Source organism: Colias croceus, chromosome 1 (assembly GCF_905220415.1).
Source record: "Colias croceus chromosome 1, ilColCroc2.1".
NCBI classification, from domain to species: domain Eukaryota; kingdom Metazoa; phylum Arthropoda; class Insecta; order Lepidoptera; family Pieridae; genus Colias; species Colias croceus.
In genome coordinates, this window is record NC_059537.1 from 13,989,901 (window position 1) to 14,002,400 (window position 12,500).

General features: G+C 33.9%; 1 long non-coding RNA gene and 1 other non-coding gene across 2 annotated transcripts in view; one reads left to right on the top strand and one right to left on the bottom strand.

Moving 5' to 3' along the window:
* Window positions 1–154: 154 nt before the first annotated feature.
* LOC123696908 lies at window positions 155–1,599 on the bottom strand. Its single transcript, XR_006752144.1, has 3 exons — window positions 1,402–1,599; window positions 750–941; window positions 155–292 (listed from the first exon to the last, which is right to left on the bottom strand). It is a non-coding gene; the product is annotated as an uncharacterized LOC123696908 (long non-coding RNA).
* Window positions 1,600–11,430: 9,831 nt separating this feature from the next.
* Window positions 11,431–12,500, top strand: part of LOC123697778 — a 1,905-nt gene continuing 835 nt past the window's right edge. Inside the window, exon 1 of the ribosomal RNA XR_006752269.1 lies at window positions 11,431–12,500. This exon is cut by the window's right edge and continues 835 nt beyond it. This is a non-coding gene — a ribosomal RNA (small subunit ribosomal RNA).

Here is a 12,500-nt window from a genome sequence, read left to right on the forward strand (position 1 = left end):
CCGATTTCGATAATTCTTTTTTTATTATATTCCTTGAAGTACGAGGATGGTTCTTATGTAGAGAAAACGTTAATATGTACCACGGGCGAAGCCGGGGCGGACCGCTAGTATAGGTATATAATAGTTTTTTATTACGATGAACAACACAATATACAGTAGGTAATAGAAAAAAAAAACAATAATTACTTAATAACAGAGAAAATTATAAAACTAAACTATTTCGTGCAGCCTGTGATGCACTCGGATTCACTCTGTTCATTTTTGAGTTCGGGATTTGAGGCTCAACCGGTACCTGGAAATGAAATGTCACAGTTTACATTAACTAACATTGTTCACTTTACATTTTAACTAACATGCAATACATTTTAATTAAAAGGGCAATGCTGACGCGACGGTTTGAAATTAATATTAACATTAGGGCTTGCAATAGCGGAATTTAAATTTATATTTTTGGTTTTATTTTATGGCATTCAAATGCTTTATAAATATAAATTTATAAAGAATAGAAAAATAAATTAAAACACCCCATGTATTTAAAGTAAATTTCACTTTCCCTCAGTCAATAACATTTCAACAACCAAATATCACCCAAGTTTGTACTCAAAAAATCATATAAAACCATCTCAGTTTGTTCACAGGCCCTCTTCAAAATAGGAGAAACGTTAGAATATAAATGACAGCCCTAAATCTAAATAAAAAGACCAAAAGTAAATTGGAAGACATCATGTGTCTACAGATAAACACCTCACCCTGTGTGAATGCAGCGGCAAACATACTGGTATAGCATCATCGTGCAGACTAATCACATCCATTGTTCTATTGAAAGCACTTTCGGGGAAATGTAGGGAACATACTATGATATATCCTTTACATTTGGCTTGATATTTTCAGTTTCAATTGCTTCTAACCATTTTCCTTTTCTATTTTCACTTCTTGGTAACCTATAAAAAATGAATTTTTAGGTTATTATAATTTTAGTCCTGACCTGACTTATTTATAAATACATTTTTAAAGTACTATAAAAGCGACTAATCTTACTTAAGTTAAAATTCATATTAGGTAAATTTAAGTGTTTTATTTTTCCTTCTGCTGCTCTTGGCAAAATTAATTTGTTAATTTGGAAGTGTATTAACCAAAGCAACTATTCTTAAGATTAATGACACAGGTCACAGCCTTGGGAGACGCACGTCTTCATCGAACATTTTGCTAATGTCGATATTATAAGCCATCACCAGCACCCAAATTCATTATTTTACTAGAACGAAAATATACAAAATAAAGCTATATTTGGTAACAATTTTGCACTGAACATAGTCTGTGAATACTCCTCAATTCAATATACATGAAAATAACTAAATCAGCAAAGAAATAACTAATATTTCAGTCAAAACGTATACATACCGGTGCAAAGACAAACTTTTCTGGTTTTCATTCTTTCCGGAGCCACATCCCACAATAATGCGCTTTGGCATTATGCCACTATTTGTCCTTGACCACTCTATATGTTTTAGACACAAATGTTTGTCACAATCACAAAAATATTCAATATTTTTCAATGTTTACTACGGAGCAATGACAGAGCATGTACATCGTAATAACGAGAACATAAAATGGCGACCGGCCACAGTAGGTATTTGAGCTAACTTCAAATGTCAAGCGGTATAGAATTAGCACTGACTGACGTATAGCCATATTTTTTCACATATCAGAATATTCATTAGTTAGAAAGAGACAGTATTAGTTTTATTATTTCGGTATCGAAATGCATGATATTTGTATAATCAGTTGTTTGTATAGAACAATATGCCCTGTCCATAGGATTCCTTAGTCATTGACTTTGACATGCGACAATGCGCTCTCTGGATTTTGGGGTTAAAACTAATTCTATATACCTACGTATACATATACGTAATACTAATAACTAGGTATATACCTACCTATTTTTTTTTTACTTAATAATTTAATATGTTGATAGTTGAAAATTGAAATCAAACTTCAAAATATGTGCCTGCTCACATATATTTGCGTCGTTATTGAAATAGGAGAGCTAACTGAAATAGGTATCATTTATTTTCAACATTTAAGAAATAAGACTAAAGATCTAAATGATTACGAAATGGATGGTATTTTAAAGATTTAGGTGATTTAAAAAAAACTTTTCACTTATAATAATAATTACAAGATTATTAGTATATAAATTAGTTTCACTAAATGAATATTACCTACGGAGTCTATAAAAATAAGATATTTGGAAGTGCTAAATATTATTCGGTCAAATTTCTTAAAACATATTGAAGTAGGTATGTACTTACTAAGAATAATGAAGAAAACGACATTAAAAGAAATTAATACTTTATTTTTTAAATGCTTTCACTGTAATATTACATTTTATATAGGTACCTAAAACAAAACTGTCCGTGCACATAATTTTCAGTAGAAACTTTTGAAAGCCTGAACGTAGGGCTCGATTCAACGCACTTTCACCACACTCACGAGGACTAGAAACTTCACACGATTATCAACAAAATGAACTAAATAATAAGTTAATAAACTTCACGTATAGTAGCCGCCATTTTATGACAGAATTAACAAAATAATATTTTGTGATCTGCGAATTGCGATGTACTAACAAAATATTTTGTTAGTCAATGTTACCAATTAATAAATCATATTTTACACTTTTCATGTTAATTAATAAAATGTTTTCAATATAATTATTAAATCACACGCAGTATTTTTTATGTAAAATATTTTCCTGAATTAAAGTTCTATAGGATAGTGAATTAAAAATCTGAGATAATTGTTCTAATTCATTTAAACTTTGAAAATAGGGAATATAGAAAGGTTTTCATTTATCTTATTTTACTACATTGATTTCTTATAGACAACACTGAGAAGCTTTCAGAAAATGTTGCAAGTTTATTAATTTGTTACCATATGAAAATATGAAACGATTAAAATCGCAAAATTATTTAATGGAATTTAAAAAAAAAAGGTAAGCTTCGCATTCGATCTATTAAAATAAAATAATGTTTCAAGAATAACTGCCATTTATTTAAATGTCTCTAAACAATTTCCGATAACTTTAGAAAGTGCGATGCCATCTTTTGGGGATTTAATATAAACTGATTTAATACGTTTTTACACGCCAAAGTATAGATGACGTCGCTTTCTTTAATAAATGTCAGTTTGTTCTAGGTGTCCCCCCCCCCTGGATAACATGACAGATGTCAACAGCTGAGTGAACATCAGCTCTTAGTTTTAAATTCAATAAAATATATTATATTCAATAATTAGTGGTAAAAACAGTAATAATTAGTATTAGTTAACTATATTATCAACGTATGTGTATTAATTTATGTGAAGTACGCATTTATGTGACTGAAGCAACGTTTTGTACCTATAACGTGGATGTCAACGGCAACGGAAATTCAAATTCGAATTTCTTCGATAAACCAGGGGAGTACTAGTTCTAATATATCTACTATTTTTAACAATATACACAACATTCGCATTCATTTTAACTAATAACACTGCTCATATTTTATGAGTAACGTCACAATAAATACACGAGCGCATAGTTATCGTCTCACTTTGCTTGACAAGTTGGAAGCAATTTAGAGGACAAAAACTTATAGCTCCAGACAAAATATACTTCATTTTTACTAAAAAACTACTATTTATCTATTCACTATCTATCTAACACAAGTAAATTTTAGTATAATTGCATCATAAATACAATTTTTTAACATCTATTTCACCTGTTTCAGCAATTAAAATTACAACATGCTGACCCGCAAGGCATTGGCCAAAGACATGGAAAACAAACTAAAGGCCACACTACAGGATTTAAAGGCTTCACAATCCCTGTGTGAACAACTCTTGCTGGAGAGAGAGGAACATGAACTTGAAATCCAGAAAATAATTAAAAAGAACACAAGTTTGAAGGCCGAACTAGCTGAACTCCACACTCAATATATGGACAGCCAAAACAAGTGCACAGCCCTCCAAGACATTGTTGACAGCTTCCAACAGTGTTCCAATGACCACGAGAAGGCTCTCAGTCGTATCGTTGAACTGGAATGCAGTTTAATGGAGGTTCAAGAGGATAACTCCAAGCGGCTATGCAATTCATCCAACAGTCTTTATGGTGAACTGGTTGAATGTGAACAGTTAAGTGGCTTTGAAAACAGTAGGAACATTAAGTTCAATTCACATAACAAATTGAAAAAATATCTTAAATTATGTAAGTTTATAAAACGTACAAAATCAATTATTAGAAATAGATTTTCATGGAAAAATGTAGTACAATTACAAAATAAAAATAACAGTCTTGTGAAAGAGTTAGATAGTTATCATAGGGACTTAGAACATTATAAAATGTTATATGAAGTAGAAACTTCTGAACTGAAGGAGAAAATAGACTCATTAAATGGCACATTAATTGACCTCAAACAAAAATATTCGGCTGCCCAATTACAAATTAATGAACACATAAAAGAGGCAGATTACTTAATAAAGTTGAGCAATGAAAATATGGATCGCTTCGAGTCTCTGACCAATAACTATGTATGTAGGTGTTCCATAAGTGACAATGAGCAACCGTCCCACCGCCCCATAAGTCCATTGACTGCACTGATATACATAGTATTCAATCAACGGCAACAATTCCATCTACTAAAACGAAACATCTTTCTATGCAGGAAATTATTGTGTTGTCAGATAATATAGGTCAGGGATTTGGCGCTTTGCTTAACAATTTGGGGCATAAAGTAACTAATTTTTGTACTCCTAATAGTTCATTTACATATATCATGAATTCATTAGATAATTTTAGTTTTAATGAAAATAGTATTGTTATTATATTATATGGAGATAGTTTTAAATTAAAAAAACATGACATTGATATAGGATTTCAAAAAATGTTAAAAATTAGTAGTGAGACAAAATGCAAATTTATGTTGTGTACATTACCATATTTGCCTGGTTTGACACAAAATCAAAATAAATTTATCTATAATATTAACTTAAAATTATATAATTTAACAAATCATCATAGTGATGCATTTATATATTTTGACCTTAATTCTTGTACAAAATCTTTTTGTTTGACAAAGGATACAGTGTATCTGCCATTTAGATATAAGCGAGAACTTGCTATGTTAATAGCATATAATATTAACCAGTCTGGTACATGTTCGGTATCAGACCATCGATCTACTATAATTTTATGTAGTAGTAATTATATACATCAACCTAGGTTAAGTGTTGACAGACAATCTAGCCCTAAGCTAGATTTAAACTAGTATATAAGACAACAGCTAAGCAGACTTTTTCCATTGTGCATCAAAATATTCAAGGCTTGGCTAGCAAATTGTTAGAAATAGAATTGTTTCTGAATGATAACAATATTAAAATATTTTGTGTAACAGAACATTGGCTTAAACAATGTCAGTCGTTAGTAAATATTGAAAATTACAAATTAAAAAGTATATACTTTAGGACACAGGCTATTCACGGAGGTTCTGTTATTTTTGTACATGATAGTGTAAAATGTAAAGAACGAACTGACATTGTTAGTCTTTCTGTAGAACGGACCATTGAACTGTCCTGTGTGGAGCTGGAGCGTTATATTATTGTTTGCGTTTATAGACCCCCTTCCAGTGACTATAATATGTTTGAGACAGTCATGGAAGAAATATTAAAGCGTCTAAGCAGGAGTAAAAAAAAAGTTATAGTATGTGGCGATTTTAATATTGATTTACTTTTACAAACACAAACGGCTACACGAATTGTTAATTTATTTCAGTCATTTAATCTATATAAACTTTTTAACGAACCCACACGAATTACACCTACTTCTGCAACCTGTATTGATAATATTATATACTGTGACTGCATCTGTTTAGAGAAAAATATTCTCAATACATTGACTTCGGATCACTGTGGCCAGAAAGTAGTTTTTGAATGGGATTGCATACCTACATTTAAAAGGATTAATGTTAGGCCTATAACTAAAAAAGGCATTAATAAATTTAGGAATAATATTAATAAAAACCTGCCCATACTAAATGATCAATCCTTTCCTAATAGTCCTTGTGAAATGTTTAAAAATCTTTTTAATTTAGTACATAATGAATTTGAAAAAATATTTAAAGTTAAATCTTTAAATATTACCAAGGATTTACCATTTAGTAAATGGGCGACAGCTAGTATACATATGTAGGTGCAGGAACATTCTTTATGAATTATAGGGTATGAAGCTAAAAAATATAGTAAAGACCCATCTTTCCTTAGTTATGTTAGAAATTACTCAAAAATTTTTAAAAAAGTTTGTTTTACTGCAAAGCGTTTGTATATCAAAGATAAAATACGCGACTCTGGTAATAAAGTTAAAACAGTTTGGTCTATTATTAACGGTGAAATGGGTAAAAGCAAATCAAGTAATACCATAAAACTTGTAAATAATGACAGGGTTATTGACAAAAGTGCTGATGTTGCGCTTGCTTTTGAAGAATTCTTCAGTAGTGTCCCTGCTACTATTACTAATAGTTTAAATTCGTCTTCAGCACTTGCAGAAACCTTTATGAGGGACCATGTTGCGGGGTGCAGTACATTATTTGAATTACGACACGTAACTGCTAGTGATATTGTTACTGCCTTTAAGACGCTTAATCTAAAAAATACTTGCGATCTTTGGGGAATGTCCGTAAATTTAGTTAATAATATAATAGAAAATATTGCGAAAAATTTAGCTTTCATATTTAATAAGTGTTGTGACTATGGTACATTTCCTAATTTACTAAAGCTTAGTAAAGTTATACCTCTATTTAAGAAGGGCGATCAAGAAGACTGTAACAATTATAGACCTATCTCTATTTTACCAACATTAAGTAAGGTATTCGAGAAGTTAATATTAAACCAATTGAGTAGTCATTTTGCATCTAATAATTTACTGCACACCAAACAGTTTGGTTTCGCAAAGGGGCGCTCAACCACAGATGCTGGAGTTGCACTTCTAACACATATATATAAAGCATGGGAAAACTCAAAAAATGCTCTGGGGATATTTTGTGACCTCTCCAAAGCATTTGACTGCGTTGAACATTGTACTTTGTTACGTAAACTTAATCACTATGGAATTAAAGGAAAAGCCCAGAACCTCATAGCGTCATACCTGTATGATAGGATACAGACTGTAGTTGTTGATGGAGAACGTTCTAGCGGTGCGTCAATTAACATTGGTGTTCCACAGGGGTCAATTTTAGGTCCCTTCTTGTTCTTGGTATATATCAATGATCTTCCCTATTATTTGCAGGATAGGTGTGAAATAGTTCTGTTTGCAGATGATACCTCATTAATTTTTAATGTGGATAGGCATGACCCAAATGTTGACGAAGTGAACAGTGCTCTTTTACACATATCTGAATGGTTTACTGCCAATAATTTATTATTAAATGCCAAAAAAACCACTAAAACGTAAAAAAGTTGAACAGAGATATTACCTTGAACGGGGAGGTATTGCATCCTACTGAGTCTACTGTATTTCTAGGGTTTACATTGGACGAGAAACTACAGTGGGGAGCCCATGTCAACACCGCTGCAGGTAAGCTCAGTTCAGCTGCATATGCAGTCCGAAAAATAAGGCATCTCACCGATGAAGATACGGCTAGATTGGTTTATTTCAGCTACTTTCATAGCATTATGTCCTATGGACTTCTACTGTGGGGTGTGAGGGCTGCAGATATAGAAACTATATTTATCTTACAGAAAAGAGCCATTCGCTCTATATATAATTTACGTGCTCGGGACTCACTAAGAGATCATTTTAAGAATACTGGTATCCTTACTGTACCATCACAGTATATATTTAATAATATTTTGCATGTACACAAAAGCTCCGACTTACACACAAGAGTAGGAGATAGACACGATTATGGCACAAGGAACAGGAATAGAATTGAAATGCCATTTTTCCGATTAGCTAAAGTTAAAAATTCATTTATGGGTCAAGGTATACGCTTTTACAATAGAATTCCTCATAATATTAAAGAGTTTAGTATTATTATTTATTTAGGACAATGATGCTTGGGAGTTGGATAATAGACCTACGAATGGTGAAACAATAGTGAAGTGCAAGTGGGTTCTTAAAAAGAAGTGTGATTCAGAAAATAATGTGCGTTATAGAGCTAGGCTTGTAGCTAAGGGGTGTTCTCAAAAGTATGGTGTGGACTACAGTGAAACATTTTCCCCTGTTGTGCGACATACAACACTTAGGTTACTTTTTGCATTGTCTGTACAGTTGAATCTAGAAGTTACACATCTTGATGTAAAAACTGCTTTCTTGAATGGGGACCTGGCTGAGACAATATATATGCAGAAACCGGTTGGTTATGCTTGTTCAGATAATAGTAAGGTGCTTAAATTGAAAAAGGCTATATATTATGGTCTCAAGCAGGCATCCCGGGCTTGGCATAAGAAGGTAGATTCTTGTATGTTAATTGATGGTTATATAAAGTCAAAAATAGAGCCATGTTTGTATATTAAAATTGTTGGTAATAGTAGAACTATTGTAGCTTTGTATGTCGATGGTATGTTTGTTTTTTCCAACAATAGAGCTGAAAATAAACACCTTAAAACCATGTTAAGTAAAAATTTCCAGTTAAAGTTTTAATAAGGAAAAAGGAACTGTTACATTAAATCAGAAGAAATATATAGATAAATTATTGTCTAAATTTTGCATGACTGATTGTAAACAAGTAAATACTCCTATGGAGGTCAATTTAAAATGTAAAAAAGAGACTACTGGTAGTAGCCAAAATCCTTATCAGCAGCTTGTCGGAAGCTTAATGTATTTAGTTGTTCTTACACGACCCGACATAGCATATGCGGTGTCTTATTTAAGCCCATTTAATAATTGTAATACTGAAGAACATTGGCAGTATGCAAAGAGAGTGTTAAAATATTTAAAGAAAACAAAAGATTTAGGCTTGAAATATTGTAAAGGTAATAATAATAATAACATTGTAGGTTATGTAGATGCAGACTGGAGTAATGATATTAATGATAGGAAATCATATTCTGGGTATTGTTTTGTTTTGTCAGGATCAGTAATATCTTGGAGATGTAGTACCTAAACAAAAATGTATTGCTTTATCTAGCACAGAGGCTGAGTATGTATCAATCTCAGAAGCATGTAAAGAGGCAGTTTACTTAAGGAATTTGCAGAATGAAATCACCCAAAAATTGTATACTATTACTTTATTCAATGATAGTATGAGTGCTCAGAAATTGTTATCTAACCCAGTTTTTCATAATAAAACGAAGCATATAGATGTCAGATATCATTATTGTAGAGAAATAATAACTGAAAACATTGTTAGTGTTGATTATATGTGTACATCAGATATGCCAGCGGATTTGCTCACAAAGAGCTTAGGCCCTATTAAACATTACAAACATTTAAATACTCTAGGTATTGTTGAAATATGAATTATGTACTTTTGTTTTGTTTGTGATTTTGTATATTTTGAGTGGGAGTGTTGAAAGTATCAAAATATAGAAGTGACAGTTATGTCAAATGTATCTGTGGTATGTTATGTCTGTAATGTGCTTTTGAATCTGTGGTCTGAATAAAATAAGTTAGTCGTTCTTTTAGCGTTTAGCTACTATTATGTATTCTGTGGTTCTTTGCTTTGTGGTGATATGCGTGTTTTTTTTTTCTTTTTTTTTTTATAAATAAGTGTCAAACCAAAATCATAAGTGAAACACATTTAAAGTGAATCAACGTAATCAAACCAATGTTCAATGAATGAAAAACTTACATACCTCCGTATTAGGGAAAATCGACGGAAATATCATGAAAATAAACATAGACACAACCGCAATACAAAATTTAAGTTCCACTTTTACCAATAAAGTGGTTTGGCACCTTTAAAAATAAATACTTACATATGCTTATCTTTGTTACTTACTTTCAAATGTTGTGAAATACCTCCGTATTAGGTGCTTTTACCTTGGCCGAATTTTTTCGAATTTTCTGAGAAAAGAGAAACGAAACAGCTCATGTTGTGATTATAAATTTCGAACACAAACCTAACTATTAAATCGTCACACATAAACCTAATCAAACGTAAACGTTCAAATTTATGTCTATCAAAAATTAACGCCCTCTTTTGTCGTTGTTGTTGTTGTTGTTGTTGTTGTTGTTTGTTGTTGTTGTTGTTGTTGTTTATAATTTATTTAATATGGACCACGAAATTTATAATAATGAATTATTTTTGACGACTGCACGCGTGCAAAGTTTTTTGACTTGACCTTGAAAACACGAGGCGTTAGTCGCGCGCGGCGTATGTTTGTATGTATGTATTATGTATGTATGTATGTATGTATGTATGTATGTATGTATGTATTATGTATGTATGTACATATGCCGTGCGTGATACGTGAATGGTGTCGGAGAAAATTAAACAAGCAGAAACATCATAGCCGGGATGCGAGACAATCGGTGCGCGAGGCTAGCGAAGACGGGCGCGGGGGGGCGTTGCGTGTGCGCAGCGAGAGATTGTACGTACGTATGTGTATGTAATCATTATTTCGTCGCTGTTGTACCGCGTCGCCCGTGTGCTCTGCGCTCTCCTCGTTGCCGCCGTTCGCGTGTCGGTGTGGGGTTGGTGTTTGGTGGTGAGTCTGACAGAGTTGTAGAGTAGTGTGTTAGTTCTATGAAATAATAAAAGACCACCAAAGATGATGATATTGTAAAAGCGTTTGTGCATACGGCGCGATACAGTTTTTAATCTTTAGTGGTGGTAGTAGTAGTAGTAGTAGTAGTTAGTAGTAGTAGTAGTAGTAGAAGAAGTAGAAATTAGTAACTGTAGTAACATTGCGTCTGCCGACGGTTTGATAGATTGTCAGTTTCGTAGATTGTATTTTATATGTGTAGTGTAATAAATATTACGCATCTTGATACACTCTCGGAGCGCAGACCGTGAAAATTATACGACTACTATTGAACGGCAGTATAAAATTTTTTATTGCTCACATCGCACACGTTTGTGATGTACCAATGGGCTTTTATCAGATGTTTATATGTGGTCGCAATTTTCGATCCTTCCACTCTCCGTGCGTAGATTGATCGTTTGCGTCATAAAAGTTGACCGATATTAAAATTTTTCCTTCGCTTGATGCGAATGGGAATTGTTAAGGGGTGTCTCGTTAAGATGATACTTTCAACGATTTAACTGACTGTGTTCAGATTTATCCACGTGTGCGCGCGCGCGTGTGTGAATAGTGTGCGTGTGACGGTCGCCGCCGTTGCATATCATGTTATTTAAACACGCCGCGCGCATAATATGTATGTATATAGAGAAGCGAACGTCGCGGCGGCATCGTCGTGTCACGTTTGAGGCTCTAGCGGAAGCTTTAGTTAGCTCCCTGGTTGATCCTGCCAGTAGTTATATGCTTGTCTCAAAGATTAAGCCATGCATGTCTCAGTGCAAGCCGTATTAAGGCGATACCGCGAATGGCTCAATATATCAGTTTTGGTTCCTTAGATCTTACTCAGTTACTTGGATAACTGTGGTAATTCTAGAGCTAATACATGCAATCAGAACTCTGACCAGTGATGGAATGAGTGCTTTTATTAGATCAAAACCAATCGACGGAGGGCCTGGCGTCTGAAGTCGTTAATTTTGATGAATCTGGATAACTTTTGCCGATCGCATGGTCCAGTACCGGCGACGCATCTTTCAAATGTCTGCCTTATCAACTTTCGATGGTAGTTTCTGCGACTACCATGGTTGTCACGGGTAACGGGGAATCAGGGTTCGATTCCGGAGAGGGAGCCTGAGAAACGGCTACCACATCCAAGGAAGGCAGCAGGCGCGCAAATTACCCACTCCCGGCACGGGGAGGTAGTGACGAAAAATAACGATACGGGACTCTTACGAGGCCTCGTAATCGGAATGAGTACACTTTAAATATTTTAACGAGGAACAATTGGAGGGCAAGTCTGGTGCCAGCAGCCGCGGTAATTCCAGCTCCAATAGCGTATACTAAAATTGTTGCGGTTAAAAAGCTCGTAGTTGCATTTGTGCGCCGCGCTGTCGGTGCACCGCATCCGCGGTGATACTGACACGTTTGCGGAGCATATCGTCGGTGAGCCGGTCGTTAAAAGCCGGTTCAATATCAAAATCCTATCGCGGTGCTCTTCAGTGAGTGTCGAGGTGGGCCGACAATTTTACTTTGAACAAATTAGAGTGCTCAAAGCGGGCTCAAAATGCCGCTTGAATATTTCGTGCATGGAATAATAGAATATGATCTCGGTTCTATTTTGTTGGTTTTCAGAACTCCGAGGTAATGATTAATAGGGATAACTGGGGGCATTCGTATTGCGACGTTAGAGGTGAAATTCTTGGATCGTCGCAAGACGAACATCAGCGAAAGCATTTGCCAAAGGTGTTTTCATCAATCAAGAACGAAAGTTAGAGGTTCGAAGGCGA